At 45.6% G+C, this 16165-nt stretch overlaps 1 protein-coding gene across 1 annotated transcript in view; it reads left to right on the top strand.

Annotated features, from left to right (window-relative positions):
* The first annotated feature begins 628 nt into the window (after positions 1–628).
* Positions 629–16165, top strand: part of LOC139063637 (zinc finger protein 235-like) — an 87467-nt gene continuing 71930 nt past the window's right edge. Inside the window, exon 1 of the mRNA XM_070546071.1 lies at positions 629–715. The gene's annotated coding sequence lies outside the window, so the exon portion shown is untranslated. The remainder of the gene's footprint in view (positions 716–16165) is intronic.

The raw sequence follows: 16165 nt of genomic DNA, 5'->3' as shown, positions 1-16165 counted from the left end.
TTAATTGACCAGTACTTGTACATTTTTTTAATTCATCATCCAGGTTATTCCATAATTTCACACCATATGTTAACATACACATTTGCTTTAATGTAGTACGAACAAATATCCTTTTAAACTCTGGTTTCTTTCTACTCTTATCATTTTTTGGGATCAAAACAAAGAACCTTTGTAGATTAGTTGGCAGTAAATTATTTCTAGCCTTAAACATAATTAGTAAAATTTTCAAGTTAACTAAGTGTTTAATTGATGCTTTTCCTGTTTGCTCAGCAGGAAGAATCACGCCCCTCCCAGAGACACCCTCTGTCGTGGCTGGATGATGATGCAGAGATGGTGGCTGCTTGTAAATCTGTGGAAGGTATGGGGCAGAACAAATCTAATTTGCACCTTCCAAGCTTAAACAACGCACACTACAAATTTTTGTGGTCTTTTTAGACTCCCTCATCTCAAAGCAACCAACAATAGGAGCTGCAGCGACCAGGGCGTCGCCAAAGGCTCCTGCTCTACAGCGGCTGTTGGTTCTCCTGCTCCTGCTGATCCCTCTGCTTCTGCATCCCCTGCTGGTCCGATAGCTGCTTCTTCTGGCTCCACTACTCCTCCTGGTCCCTCTGCTGGCTTTTCTGCTGCTGTCCTGGACAAGGTTTTAAGGAACAGGACGGACCTTGCGATGCCAGTCTCTCGGCCTGCTGCTACTCAGCCACAGCTTCAGCCCCAGGTGAAGCCTCAATTTCAACCTCAGTCTCTGCTACAGCCTAGAAAACAGACTCCTGTGAGTTGTGAAACAGTTGTAGCCTCTTCCACCTCTACGCTATCTGAAACCCCTTGGCACACAGTCAGGCCCATTGTGCCTAAGCGGTCTCTGTTCAGTCCAGCTCCAGCCCTGCGTCGCTCCAGCCTTCTGCCAGTCTGGTGTTTCCTGAGGCCACTGCTACCTCGTCTCCATCCCCATCATGGTCCAGGGACACGCTTTACAAGTGTAAACAGGAGCTTTCCTTCTTTGGGGAGGGAAATAAATCCAGGGTGCAAAACAACCCTGTGTGCATGATCTGTGGACAGGTGACTCAGGGACACAAAAAATACAAAAGGAAGAGCTTCTGTACTGTAAAAATGATGTCCACATCAAAGGGTCTCACAGGCATTTTATTTAAAAGTTTTGAGGAGTTTATGTTGGTTCAATGTCCGTTTTACCGCGGGTGTCAATACCGACACTCTGGCACAGCGCGGTACCTCCCGATGAGCAGGGGCTTGTCACCTGCTGTCTTTAGGAAGAGACTACTCGATGACAAACATGAAAAGTCACTACAGAGCAGTGAAATCGACTAGTTCATACAACCCCAAGTTTGTAGTGTTCGTATGTCCAATATTTTCATCAATCAGCAACTGAAGCGCTGCTACCTGCTGTTCTTTCAGTAGACTGTCAAATTCTGGAATCACAATCACAACGTCCGCAACTACTCCATATTCAGCTGCCACATCCCAGTCATTGTCCGGCTCTTGAATATCCTGATAATTGGACCAAACAAATTTAAACACCACAATTATTATCATTCCCTTATTGCATCACAGTTATTAGCCAATATTGACTTGTTTAAACCTCATGTGGATAACCAAACTTTTCAAGCTATTTTACCAGCTGATCCATTTAAGCAAATGAACTTTAACATTAATTCCAAATACTTTAATTTGTTTCACATTTGATGCTGTTCACTTAGGACTCATTCCTTTTTATTTTGAATGAATTAAAAAGAAATGCACCTCAACTTACTCTGGCTGCTGGGTCGGGTGACACATCATTCCTGTGTACCATAGCTGCTCAGGAGTTTGGTTTCCTTCTGTTCTAAGAGGATAGTTGTTCCAGCCTTGAAGAAAAGCTTGTAGGTCTGCCTTCAATTTAAGAAGAAACGTCATGTGAACAGCAAAATGATCTTCTGTAAAAGAGTTAGAAATTGATTGCTGCGCCTTTGTCACACATGTTGCATGTACCTCCACACCTGTGATAAGGGATACTCTGAGTATGCCCTAGTGGTGAGACGTGTAATATAATGGTGGCCTCAGAGGGGATGCTGAGTCAGGGTGAGGTGCGGACGAGGTGACCGTTGGCGGTTTCTGGTGTCGAGGTGGTCAACGTTTCTGTTCCACAGACATGCCCTTGGCTACCGGCCAGGACGGAGCGGTGCGGAGCTGGGTTTGGAGAGAGTCGTGATGAAGCGGAGGGGATGCGGACGGAGGGCGAGCAGCTTCGCTGCGAGGGCCGAACGACGCTGCTTGCAGCTTTAATTTATTATTATTATTTATTATTATTTTTTTTCTTCCGCGTCTTTGGGTGGCCTTTAGGGGGTCTTAGCATATCCAAAAAGTCACCAAATTCTGGCCCAATATAGAAAGTGCGTGAAATTTAAGTATTTCACTGGCGATGTGAAAGTTCATAAAAAAGTGGCTGAACAGCGCCCTCTAGAAAGTGAAAAATACCCCTCTCCATAAAGCTTAGTTTATCGTACAGTTATGAAATTTGGTTTACTTGTAGTACTCAACAGTCCGCACAGAAAAGTCTCTTGCAACCATGGTCAATATCAAACAGGAAGTCGGCCATTTTGGGTTGAAATGGAGATTTTTAGCCGTTTTGGCCATTTCTAGGGTCTACATTTGGTTGAACAGTTTGGTCATTTTTCGCACGATTGTCTCAAAAATAGTGTACTATCGAACAGAAGCGATGGACGATTCAAATGAGAAAATAAAATTGACTTTTCGTAAATACTGAAGGGGCGGGGCCAGGCCTCAAAGTTCGAGCACTCGCCAAAAAAATTCAAATTGCTATAATTTCATAAATGAAAGAATTAGAGTTAAAGTACCTTTCTATGGATAATTGTCATCGCCCCCCGAAGACAAATGAATGGTCGATTGATGATGTCACACAAGCCCCGCCCCCTCAGGACTTAAAAGGTCAAGTTTTACTGGGAAATTTTCCAAAATTCGCCCTTTCGAATAATCAGCCCAAATTTGTAACATTTAACTGAAGAGAAGGTGGCGTTGCTTGGCGTCACTTTATGGGTGTTTTCTGCAGAAGGCGGGGCAGTGGCGGCGCGGCGAAGTCAGGCGTACTGCTGAGGCCTTACGTTTGCCTCCCATTTCGTCATTTCTAGAGATATCGCCACGACACTTCTTGGGAGTCATCCTAGTCCGGCCCCAAAAAGAATCTGATGTGAACATCCACTGGGCGTGGCCTATTTTCTGAAATAGCGCCCCCTAGGACCATTAAAACTGTCAGCCCCAAGCCAGGCTTTGACTGAGGAGTACAAAATTTGGTACACTATTGTGGTGTCTCAGGACCTACAAAAAAGTCTCTTGGAGCCAAGTGCAAAGTCGCACAGGAAGTCGGCCATTTTGGTCCAAGTACTCGATTTAGTGGTTTTCGCACACGTTGTTTGAAGAGTGTTACACCATTGCCCTTTTCACCAATCACCTTCAAACTTCTGCTATAGACTCTTAAGACAAAGGGGAAAAAATTCAACCAACGGATTTTAAATAAGTATAAAGGTGTGGGCGTGGCTAAGCCTCAAACTTTGACCTGTCGCCACGCCACTCTTTTTTTCACAGCTCCCTATTGGACTCCTTTTAACCAATCACCACCAATCACTGGCAAATAGCAGCAGACAAGTTGAGGTCACTTGGTCTATAGTACTGGCAGGTTTCGAATAAAGGCGGGGCTTTGGGAGCATGGCGAAATTCGCCATCACGCCATGGAAATACGTTTGTCTCTCATTTCTTCAATCATTGTGACATCGCCACACAATTTCTGATGAGTGATCCTACTCTGACCCCTAATAGAATTGGACAGCTGAAGTTTGTGGGCGTGGCCTATTTTCTGAAATAGCGCCCCCTAGGACCATTAAAACTGTCAGCCCCAAGCCATGCTTTGACTGAGGATCACGAAATTTGGCACACTAATGTAGTGTCTCAGGACCTACAAAAAAGTCTCTTGGAGCCACGCGCAATGTCGCACAGGAGGTCGGCCATTTTGGTCCAAGTACTCGATTTAGTGGTTTTCGCACACGTTATTAGGAGAATGATGTCTCGTCGCCCTTTCCACCGATCACCTTCAAACTCCTGCTATATACTCTTAAGACATAGAGGAAAAAATTCAACCGTCGGATTTTAAATAAGTATAAAGGTGTGGGCGTGGCTAAGCCTCAAACTTTGACCAGTCGCCATTACCTTATTTGACTTAACAACTCCCATGTGCATGATCAGATCAATTTCATACTTTGTCTGTGTGATCACTGACCACATCTGAAGACAGTGACAATGTGGACAGCTGACATCACCTAAGCCCCGCCCCCTGACTACAGGAAGTCAACTGTTTTATGGTGAAATGCCCATATTTGTTCCCTCTAATTTAGTCAAGATGACACTAAGGTCATGCACTGTCTTCATGATGTTGTAATGACCATTCAGATCTGATAGCTTTTCAGAAAGGCAGGGGCTTTGATGCCATGGCGATTTCTGACGTGACACTGTGACCTTACGTTTGACTGTAACTTCCACAAACAGCCTCCGACTTGCCCGAGACTGAACATCGCATCACCAGTGTGGTAAAGATAGAGTATCTCCTAGTGGTGAGATGTGTAATGGTGGGCTCAGAGGGGATGCTGAGTCAGGGTAAGGTGTGGACGAGGAGGCCGTTCACGGTTTCTGGTGTCGGGGTGGTTGACTTTCTGTTCCGCCAGACGTTCCCTGGTGCCCCCGGCTGCCGGCCAGGATGGAGAAGCGCGGAGCTGGGTTTGGAGAGCGTCGGGGATGGAGCGGAGGGGGTGCGGAAGGAGGGCGAGCAGCTTCGCTGCGAGGGCCGAACGACGCTGCTTGCAGCTTTAATTATTAGGCCCGAGCAGTGAAGCTGCGAAGGCCTATTGTATCTGCTCCGTTTATTAGGCCCGAGCAGTGAAGCTGCGAAGGCCTATTGTATCTGCTCCGTTTCTTCTTATTATTATTCTTTTTTCTTCCGCGTCTTTGAATGGCCTTTAGGGGGTCTTAGCATATCCAAAAAGTCAGCAAATTCTGGCCCAATATAGAAAGTGCGTGAAATTTACGTATTTCACTGGCGATGTGAAAGTTCGTCAAAAAGTGACTGAACAGCGCCCCCTAGAAAGTGAAAAATACCCCTCTCCATAAAGCTTAGTTTATCGTACAGTTATGAAATTTGGTATACTTGTAGTACTCAACAGTCCGCACAGAAAAGTCTCTTGCAACCATGGTCAATATCAAACAGGAAGTCGGCCATTTTGGAGTAAAGTGGCCATTTTGACCCCGTTTTGGCCATTTCTAGGGTCTATATTTGGTTGAACAGTTTGGTCATTTTTCGCACCATCGTCTCAAAAATTGTGCGAGATCGAACAGAAGCGATGGACGATTCAAATGAGACAATAAAATTGACTTTTCGTAAATACTGAAGGGGCGGGGCCAGGCCTCAAAGTTCGAGCACTCGCCAAAAAAATTCAAATTGCTATAATTTCATAAATGAAAGAATTACAGTTAAAGAAATGTTCTGTGGACAATTGTCATCGCCCTCCGAAGACAAATGAATGGTCGATTGATGATGTCACATAAGCCCCGCCCCCTCAGGACTTAAAAGGTCAAGTTTTACTGGGAAATTTTCCAAAATTCGCCCTTTCCAATAATCACCCCAAATTTGTAGCGGGTTACTGAAGACAAGTTGGGGTTGCTTGGCTTCACTTTATGGGAGTTTTCTGCAGAAGGCGGGGCTGTGGCGGCGCGGCGAATTCAGGCGTACCGCTTAGGCCTTACGTTTGCCTCCCATTTCGTCATTTCTAGAGATATCGCCACGAAGCTTCTTGTGAGTGATCCTAGTCTGGCCCCCCAAAAGATCTGATGTGAAATTCCGGTGGGCGTGGTCTATTTTCTGAAATAGCGCCCCCTAGGACCATTAAAACTGACAGCCCCAAGCCATGCTTTGACTGAGGATTACGAAATTTGGTACACTAATGTGGTGTCTGAGGACCTACAAAAAAGTCTCTTGGAGCCAAGTGCATTGTCGCACAGGAAGTCGGCCATTTTGGTCCAAGTGCGCAATTTAGTGGTTTTCGCACACGTTGTTTGGAGAGTGATGCTCCGTCGCCCTTTTCACCAATTGCCTTCACACTTCGGCTACATACTCTTAAGACATAGATGAAAAAATTCAACCGTCGGATTTTAAATAAGTATAAAGGTGTGGGCGTGGCTAAGCCTCAAACTTTGACCTGTCGCCACGCCACTCTTTTTTTTCACAGCTCCCTATTGGACTCCTTTTAACCAATCACCACCAAACAGTGGCGAATAGCAGCAGACAAGTTGAGGTCACTTGGTCTATAGTACTGGCAGGTTTCGAATAAAGGCGGGGCTTTGGGAGAATGGCGAAATTCGCCATCACGACATGGAAATACGTTTGTCTCTCATTTCTTCAGTCATTGTGACATCGCCATACAAGTTCTGATGAGTGATCCTACTCTGACCCCTAATAGAATTGGACAGCTGAAGTTTGTGGGCGTGGCCTATTTTCTGAAACAGCGCCCCCTAGGACCATTAAAACAGTCAGCCCCAAGCCATGCTTTGACTGAGGATCACAAAATTTGGCACACTAATGTAGTGTACCAGGACCTACAAAAAAGTCTCTTGGAGCCAAGCACAATGTCGCACAGGAGGTCGGCCATTTTGGTCCAAGTACTCAATTTAGTGGTTTTCGCACACGTTATTAGGAGAATGATATCTCCTCGCCCTTTCCACCGATCACCTTCAAACCTCTGCTATATACTCTTAAGACATAGAGGAAAAAATTCAACCGTCGGATTTTAAATAAGTATAAAGGTGTGGGCGTGGCTAAGCCTCAAACTTTGACCAGTCGCCATTACCTTATTTGACTTAACAACTCCCATGTGCATGATCAGATCAATTTCATACTTTGTCTGTGTGATCACTGAGCACATCTGAAGACAGTGACAATGTGGACAGCTGACATCACCTAAGCCCCGCCCCCTGACTACAGGAAGTCAACTGTTTTATGGTGAAATGCCCATATTTGTTCCCTCTAATTTAGTCAAGATGACACTAAGGTCATGCACTGTCTTCATGATGTTGTAATGACCATTCAGATCTGATAGCTTTTCAGAAAGGCAGGGGCTTTGATGCCATGGCGATTTCTGACGTGACGCTGTGACCTTACGTTTGACTGTAACTTCCACAAACAGCCTCCGACTTGCCCGAGACTGAACATCGCATCACCAGTGTGGTAAAGATAGAGTATCTCCTAGTGGTGAGACGTGTAATGGTGGGCTCAGAGGGGATGCTGAGTCAGGGTAAGGTGTGGACGAGGAGGCCGTTCACGGTTTCTGGTGTCGGGGTGGTTGACTTTCTGTTCCGCCAGACGTTCCCTGGTGCCCCCGGCTGCCGGCCAGGATGGAGAAGCGCGGAGCTGGGTTTGGAGAGCGTCGGGGATGGAGCGGAGGGGGTGCGGAAGGAGGGCGAGCAGCTTCGCTGCGAGGGCCGAACGACGCTGCTTGCAGCTTTAATTCTTTTTTTTTTTCTTTTTTTTTTTTTCTTTTTCTTCCGCGTCTTTGGGTGGCCTTTAGGGGGTCTTAGCATATCCAAAAACTCACCAAATTCTGGCCCAATATAGAAAGTGCGTGAAATTTACGTATTTCACTGGCAACGTGAACGTTGGTACAAAAATGTTTCGACAGCGCCCCCTAGAAAATTAAAAATACCCCTCTGCTTTGACCTTTTTTCATAGTAGAACGATGAAATTTGGTACACTTGTAGAACTCAACAATACGCACAGAAAAGCCTCTTGCACCCATGGTCAATATCAAACAGGAAGTCGGCCATTTTGGACTAAAGTGGCCATTTTGACCCCGTTTTGGCCATTTCTAGGGTCTACATTTGGTTGAACAGTTTGGTCATTTTTCGCACGATTGTCTCAAAAATAGTGTGCGATCGAACAGAAGCGATGGATGAATCAAATGAGCAAATAAAATTGACTTTTCGTAAATACTGAAGGGGCGGGGCCAAGCCTCAAAGTTCAAGCACTCGCCAAAAAAATTCAAATTGCTTTAATTTCATAAATGAAAGAATTACAGTTAAAGTAATTATCTATGGACAATCGGCATCGCCCCCCAAAGACAAATGAATGGTCGATTGATGATGTCACATAAGCACCGCCCCCTCAGGCCTTAAAAGGTCAAGTTTTACTGGGAAATTTTCCAAAATTCGCCCTTTCAACTAATCACCCCAAATTTGTAGCAGGTAACTGAAGACAAGTTGGGGTTGCTTGGCGTCACTTTATGGGAGTTTTCTGCAGAAGGCGGGGCTGTGGCGGCGCGGCGAAGTCAGGCGTACCGATGTGGCCTTACGTTTGCCTCCCATTTCGTCATTTCTAGAGGTATCACCACAAAACCTCTTGGGAGTGATCCTAGTTCGGCCCCCCACAAAATGTGATGTGAACATCCAGTGGGCGTGGCCTATTTTCTGAAATAGCGCCCCCTAGGACCATTAAAACTGTCAGCCCCAAGTCATGCTTTGACTGAGGAGTACGAAATTTGGTTTCCTAATGTGGTGTCTCAGGACCTACAAAAAAGTCTCTTGGAGCCAAGTGCAAAGTCGCACAGGAAGTCGGCCATTTTGGTCCAAGTACTCGATTTAGTGGTTTTCGCACACGTTGTTTGGAGAGTGATGCTCCATCGCCCTTTTCACCAATCGCCTTCAAACTTCTGCTATACACTCTTAAGACATAAAGGAAAAAATTCAACCGTCGGATTTTAAATAAGTATAAAGGTGTGGGCGTGGCTAAGCCTCAAACTTTGACCTGTCGCCACGCCACTCTGTTTTTCACAGCTCCCTATTGGACTCCTTTTAACCAATCGCCAGCAATCACTGGCAAATAGCAGCAGACAAGTTGAGGACACTTGGTCTTTAGTCCTGGCAGGTTTCGAATAAAGGCGGGGCTTTGGGAGCATGGCGAAATTCGCCATCACGCCATGGCAATAAGTTTGCCTCTCATTTCTTCAATTATCGTGCCATTGCCACAAAATGTCTGGTGAGTGATCCTAGTCTGACCCCCAATAGAACTGGACAGCTGTAATTTGTGGGCGTGGCCTATTTTCTGAAATAGCGCCCCCTAGGAACAATAAAACTGCCAGCCACAAGCCATGCTTTGACTGAGGAGTACGAAAATTGGTACACTAATGTGGTGTCTCAGGCCCTACAAAAAAGTCTCTTGGAGCCAAGAGCAAAGTCGCACAGGAAGTCGGCCATTTTGGTCCAAGTACTCGATTTAGTGGTTTTCGCACACATTGTTTGGATAAGGATTCCCCATCACCCTTTTCAACAATCACCTTCAAACATCTGCTATACACTCTTAAGACATAGATGAAAAAATTCAACCGTCGGATTTTAAATAAGTATAAAGATGTGGGCGTGGCTAAGCCTCAAACTTTGACCTGTTCGCCACGCCACTCTTATTTTCACAGCTCCCTATTGGACTCCTTTTAACCAATCACCAGCAAACACTGGCAAATAGCAGCAGACAAGTTGAGGTCACTTGGTTTATAGTACTGGCAGGTTTCGAATAAAGGCGGGGCTTTGGGAGCATGGCGAAATTTGCCATCACGCCATGGAAATACGTTTGTCTCTCATTTCTTCAGTCATTGTGACATCGCCACACAAGTTCTGAAGAGTGATCCTACTCTGACCCCTAATAGAATTGGACAGCTGAAGTTTGTGGGCGTGACCTATTTTCTGAAACACCGCCCCCTAGGACCATTAAAACAGTCAGCCCCAAGCCATGCTTTGACTGAGGATCACAAAATTTGGCACACTAATGTAGTGTATCAGGACCTACAAAAAAGTCTCTTGGAGCCAAGAGCAATGTCCTACAGGAGGTCGGCCATTTTGGTCCAAGTACTCAATTTAGTGTTTTTCGCACACGTTATTAGGAGAATGATATCTCCTCGCCCTTTCCACCGATCACCTTCAAACTTCTGCTATATACTCTTAGGACATAGAGGAAAAAATTCAACCGTCGGATTTTAAATAAGTATAAAGGTGTGGGCGTGGCTAAGCCTCAAACTTTGACCAGTCGCCATTACCTTATTTGACTTAACAACTCCCATGTGCATGATCAGATCAATTTCATACTTTGTCTATGTGATCACTGACCACATCTGAAGACAGTGACAATGTGGACAGCTGACATCACCTAAGCCCCGCCCCCTGACTACAGGAAGTCTATTGTTTTATGGTGAACTGCCCATATTTGTCCCCTCTAATTTAGTCAAGATGACACTAAGGTCATGCACTGTCTTCATGATGTTGTAATGACCATTCAGATCTGATAGCTTTTTAGAAAGTGAGGGGCTTTGATGCCATGGCGATTTCTGGCGTGACGCTGTGACCTTACGTTTGACTGTAACTTCCACAAACAGCCTCCGATTTGCCCGAGACTGAACATCACATCACCAGTGTGGTAAAGATAGAGTATCTCCTAGTGGTGAGACATGTAATGGTGGGCTCAGAAGGGATGCTGAGTCAGGGTGAGGTGTGGACGAGGAGGCCTTTTACTGTTTCCGGTGTCGGGGTGGCTGACTTTCTGTTCCGCCAGGCATGCCCTGGTGCCCTCGGCTGCCGGCCAGGATGGAAAAGCGCGGAGCCGGGTTTGGAGAGCGTCGGGGATGGAGCGGAGGGGGTGCAGAAGGAGGGCGAGCAGCTTCGCTGCAAGGGCCGAACGACGCTGCTTGCAGCTTTAATTAGGCCCGAGCAGCGAAAGCGCTGCGAAGGCCTCTTGTTTTTGCTCTGATTATTATTAGGCCCGAGCAGCGAAAGCGCTGCGAAGGCCTCTTGTTTTTGCTCTGATTATTATTATTTTTTGTTATTCCGTGCCCCCTTTGAACAGCTTTTTGGGGACCTTAACATACCCCAAAACTCACAATATTTTGCACACTTGTCAGGCCTGGTGAAAAATTTGATATTTTAAAGGTCCCAAAAAAATCGCAAAGAAAATGGCTGAACAGCGCCCCCTACAAAGTGAAAAAAACCCCTCTCCATAAAGCTTAGTTTATCGTACAGTTATGAAATTTGGTACACTTGTAGTACTCAACAGTCCGCACAGAAAAGTCTCTTGCAACCATGGTCAATATCAAACAGGAAGTCGGCCATTTTGGGTTGAAATGGCGATTTTTTGCCGTTTTTGCCGTTTTTAGGGTCCGTTTCTGATTGGATTGCTCGATCATTTTTCGCACGATCGTCTCAAAAATTGTGTAAAATTGCTCAGAAGGGATGGGCGAACAAAATGAGATAAGGATTCTGAGTTTTCGTATATGTTGAAGGGGCGGAGCCAGGCCTCGAAGTTTGACTACTCGCCAAAAATATTTAAATTGCTATAACTTCATAACTGAATGGAATAGAGTTACCAAACTTTCTGTGGTCATTCGTCATCCACCCACAAAGTAAATTGAATGGTCGGATGATGACATCACACAAGCCCCGCCCCCTCAGGACCAAAAAGATCAAGTTTTACTGTGAAAGGTCCCAAATTGCCCCATTTCACTTAATCACCACAAAATTGTAGCTGGTAACTCAAGACAAGTGGGGGTTGCTTGGCGTCACTTTATGGGAGTTTTCGGCAGAGGGCGGGGCTGTGGCGGCGCGGCGAATTCAGGCGTATCGCCTTGGCCTTACGTATGCCTCCCATTTCGTCATTTCCAAAGATATCGTCACGAAACTTCTTGTGAGTGATCCTAGTCCGGCCCCCCAAAAGATCTGATGTGAACATCTGGTGGGCGTGGCCTATTTTCTGAAATAGCACCCCCTAGGACCATTGAAACTGTCAGCCCCAAGCCATGCTTTGACTGAGGATTACGAAATTTGTTACACTAATGTGGTGTCTCAGGACCTACAAAAAAGTCTCTTGAAGCCAAGTGCAAAGTCGCACAGGAAGTCGGCCATTTTGGTCCAAGTGCGCGATTTAGTGGTTTTCACACACGTTGTTTGGAGAGTGATACTCCGTCGCCCTTTTCACCAATCACTTTCAAACTTCTGCTATATAGTCTTAAGACATAGAGGAAAAAATTCAACCGTCGGATTTTAAATAAGTATAAAGGTGTGGGCGTGGCTAAGCCTCAAACTTTGACCTTTCGCCACGCCACTCTTTTTTTCACAGCTCCTTATTGGACTCCTTTTACCCAATCACCAGGAATCTCTGGTAAATAGCAGCAGGCAAGTTGAGGTCACTTGGTCTCCAGTACTGGAAGGTTTTGCAAAAAGGCGGGGCTTTGGGAGCATGGCGAAATTCGCCATCACGCCATGGAAATACGTTTGCCTCTCATTTCTTCATTTATCGTGATATCACCTCGACCATTGTTGTGAGTGATCCTAGTCTGACCCCCATTAGAAAAGGTCAGCTTAAGTTTGTGGGCGTGGCCTATTTTCTGTATTAGCGCCCCCTAGGACCATTAAAACTGTCAGCCCCAAGCCATGCTTTGACTGAGGATTACGAAATTTGGTACACTAATGTGGTGTCTCAGGACCTACAAAAAAGTCTCTTGGAGCCAAGTGCAAAGTCACACAGGAAGTCGGCCATTTTGGTCCAAGTGCGCGATTTAGTGGTTTTCACACACGTTGTTTGGAGAGTGATGCTCCGTCGCCCTTTTCACCAATCGCCTTCGAGCTTCTGCTATATACTCTTAAGACATAGAGGAAAAAATTCAACCGTCGGATTTTAAATAAGTATAAAGGTGTGGGCGTGGCTAAGCCTCAAACTTTGACCTTTCGCCACGCCACTCTTTTTTTCACAGCTCCCTATTGGACTCCTTTTACCCAATCACCTGGAATCTCTGGTAAATAGCAGCTGACAAGTTGAGGTCACTTGGTCTACAGTACTGGCAGGTTTTGAAAAAAGGCGGGGCTTTGGGAGCATGGCGAAATTCGCCATCACGCCATGGCAATACGTTTGCCTCTCATTTCTTCAATTATCGTGACATCGCCACAAAATGTCTGGTGAGTGATCCTAGTCTGACCCCCAATAGAAATGGGCATCTGAGATTTGTGGGCGTGGCCTATATTCTGAAATAGCGCCCCCTAGGACCATTAAAACTGTCAGCCCCAAGACAAGGTTTGACTGAGGATTACGAAAATTGGTACACTCATGTAGGGTCTCTGGACCTACAAAAAAGTCTCTTGGAGCCAAGCGCAATTTCGCACAGGAGGTCGGCCATTTTGGTCCAAGTACTCGATTTAGTGGTTTTCGCACACGTTGTTTGGACATTGATGGCCCGTTGCCCTTTACACCGATCACCTTCAAACTTATGCTATGTACTTTTAAGTCAAAGGGGAAAAAATTCAACCGTCGGATTTTAAATAAGTATAAAGGTGTGGGCGTGGCTAAGCCTCAAACTTTGACCTTTCGCCATGACATTACTTGACTTAATAACTCCCATGTGCATGATCAGATCTAATTCAAACTTTGTCTGTGTGATCACTGACCACATCTCAAGACAACGACAATGTGGACAGCTGACATCACCTAAGCCCCGCCCCCTGACAACAGGAAGTCTATTGTTTTATGGTGAAATGCCCATATTTGTCCCCTCTAATTTAATGAAAATGACACTCAGGTCATACAGTGTCTTCATGATGTTTTAAAGACCATTCAGATCTGATAGCTTTCCAGAAAGGGAGGGGCTTTGATGCCATGGTGAATGCTGGCGTGACGCCATGACCTTACATTTGACTGTAACTTCCACAAACGGCCTCCGATTTGCCCGAAACTGAATATGGCAATGAACAATCATGCCCTTTAGCCAATGAGGCACAAACGGTTGGTGAATGTTATATAATGTCACCAAAGCTGACCTCAATGGGACTTTTCTGTAGTTGGTCACAGCGCCACCTAGATAACGTTATCCTTCGATAACTTTAAAAAACATGGTCAGAATAGCATTAAAGTTGGTCACTGTCATCACACCACCAGTGTGGTAAAGATAGAGGATTCCCTAGTGGTGAGACATAAAATATAATGGTGGGCTCAAAGGGGATGCTGAGTCAGGGTGAGTTGCGGACAAGGTGGCCGTTAGCAGTTTCTGGTGTTGGGGTGGTCGACGTTTGTGTTCTGCGGACGTGCCCTGGTGCCCCGGGCTGCCGGCCAGGCAGGAGCGGTGCAGAGCTGCGAGGGCCGAACGACGCTGCTTGCAGCTTTAATTATTTTTTGTTATTCCGTGCCCCCTTTGAACAGCTTTTTGGGGACCTTAACATACCCCAAAACTCACAATATTTTGCACACTTGTCAGGCCTGGTGAAAAATTTGATATTTTAAAGTTCCCAAAAAAATCGCAAAGAAAATGGCTGAACAGCGCCCCCTACAAAGTGAAAAAAAACCCTCTCCATAAAGCTTAGTTTATCGTACAGTTATGAAATTTGGTACACTTGTAGTACTCAACAGTCCGCACAGAAAAGTCTCTTGCAACCATGGTCAATATCAAACAGGAAGTCGGCCATTTTGGGTTGAAATGGCAATTTTTTGCCGTTTTTGCCGTTTTTAGGGTCCGTCTCTGATTGGATTGCTCGATCATTTTTCGCACGATCGTCTCAAAAATTGTGTAAAATTGCTCAGAAGGGATGGGCGAACAAAATGAGATAAGGATTCTGAGTTTTCGTATATGTTGAAGGGGCGGAGCCAGGCCTCAAAGTTTGACTACTCGCCAAAAAAATTTAAATTGCTATAACTTCATAATTGAATGGAATAGAGTTACCAAACTTTCTGTGGTCATTTGTCATCGACCCACAAAGTAAATTGAATGGTCGGTTGATGACATCACACAAGCCCCGCCCCCTCAGGACCAAAAAGGTCAAGTTTTACTGTGAAAGATCCCAAATTGCCCCATTTCACTTAATCACCACAAATTTGGAGCTGGTAATTCAAGGCAAGTGGGGGTTGCTTGGCGTCACTTTATGGGAGTTTTCGGCAGAGGGCGGGGCTGTGGCGGCGCGGCGAAGTAAGGCGTACCGCCGTGGCCTTACGTTTGCCTCCCATTTCTTTATTTCTAAAGATGTCGTCACGAAACTTCTTGTGAGTGATCCTAGTCTGGCCCCCCAAAAAATCTGACGTGAACATCCGGTGGGCGTGGCCAATTTTCTGAAATAGCGCCCCCTAGGACCATTAAAACTGTCAGCCCCAAGCCATGCTTTGACTGAGGATTACGAAATTTGGTACACTAATGTGGTGTCTCAGGACCTACAAAAAAGTCTCTTGGAGCCAAGTGCAAAGTCGCACAGGAAGTCGGCCATTTTGGTCCAAGTGCGCGATTTAGTGGTTTTCACACACGTTGTTTGGAGAGTGATACTCCGTCGCCCTTTTCACCAATCACTTTCAAACTTCTGCTATATAGTCTTAAGACATAGAGGAAAAAATTCAACCGTCGGATTTTAAATAAGTATAAAGGTGTGGGCGTGGCTAAGCCTCAAACTTTGACCTTTCGCCACGCCACTCTTTTTTTCACAGCTCCTTATTGGACTCCTTTTACCCAATCACCAGGAATCTCTGGTAAATAGCAGCAGGCAAGTTGAGGTCACTTGGTCTCCAGTACTGGAAGGTTTTGAAAAAAGGCGGGGCTTTGGGAGCATGGCGAAATTCGCCATCACGCCATGGATATACGTTTGCCTCTCATTTCTTCATTTATCGTGATATCACCTCGACCATTGTTGTGAGTGATCCTAGTCTGACCCCCAATAGAAAAGGTCAGCTTAAGTTTGTGGGCGTGGCCTATTTTCTGTATTAGCGCCCCCTAGGACCATTAAAACTGTCAGCCCCAAGCCATGCTTTGACTGAGGATTACGAAATTTGGTACAATAATGTGGTGTCTCAGGACCTACAAAAAAGTCTCTTGGAGCCAAGTGCAAAGTCGCACAGGAAGTCGGCCATTTTGGTCCAAGTGCGCGATTTAGTGGTTTTCACACACGTTGTTTGGAGAGTGATGCTCCGTCGCCCTTTTCACCAATCGCCTTCGAGCTTCTGCTATTTACTCTTAAGACATAGAGGAAAAAATTCAACCGTCGGATTTTAAATAAGTATAAAGGTGTGGGTGTGGCTAAGCCTCAAACTTTGACCTTTCGCCACGCCACTCTTTTTTTC

The sequence above is a fragment of the Nothobranchius furzeri genome, chromosome 2 (genome assembly GCF_043380555.1).
Source record: "Nothobranchius furzeri strain GRZ-AD chromosome 2, NfurGRZ-RIMD1, whole genome shotgun sequence".
In the NCBI taxonomy this organism is placed as follows: Eukaryota; Metazoa; Chordata; class Actinopteri; order Cyprinodontiformes; family Nothobranchiidae; genus Nothobranchius; species Nothobranchius furzeri.
Note: the sequence above shows the minus strand (reverse complement) of the source record. Positions and strands in the feature narration are given on the sequence as shown.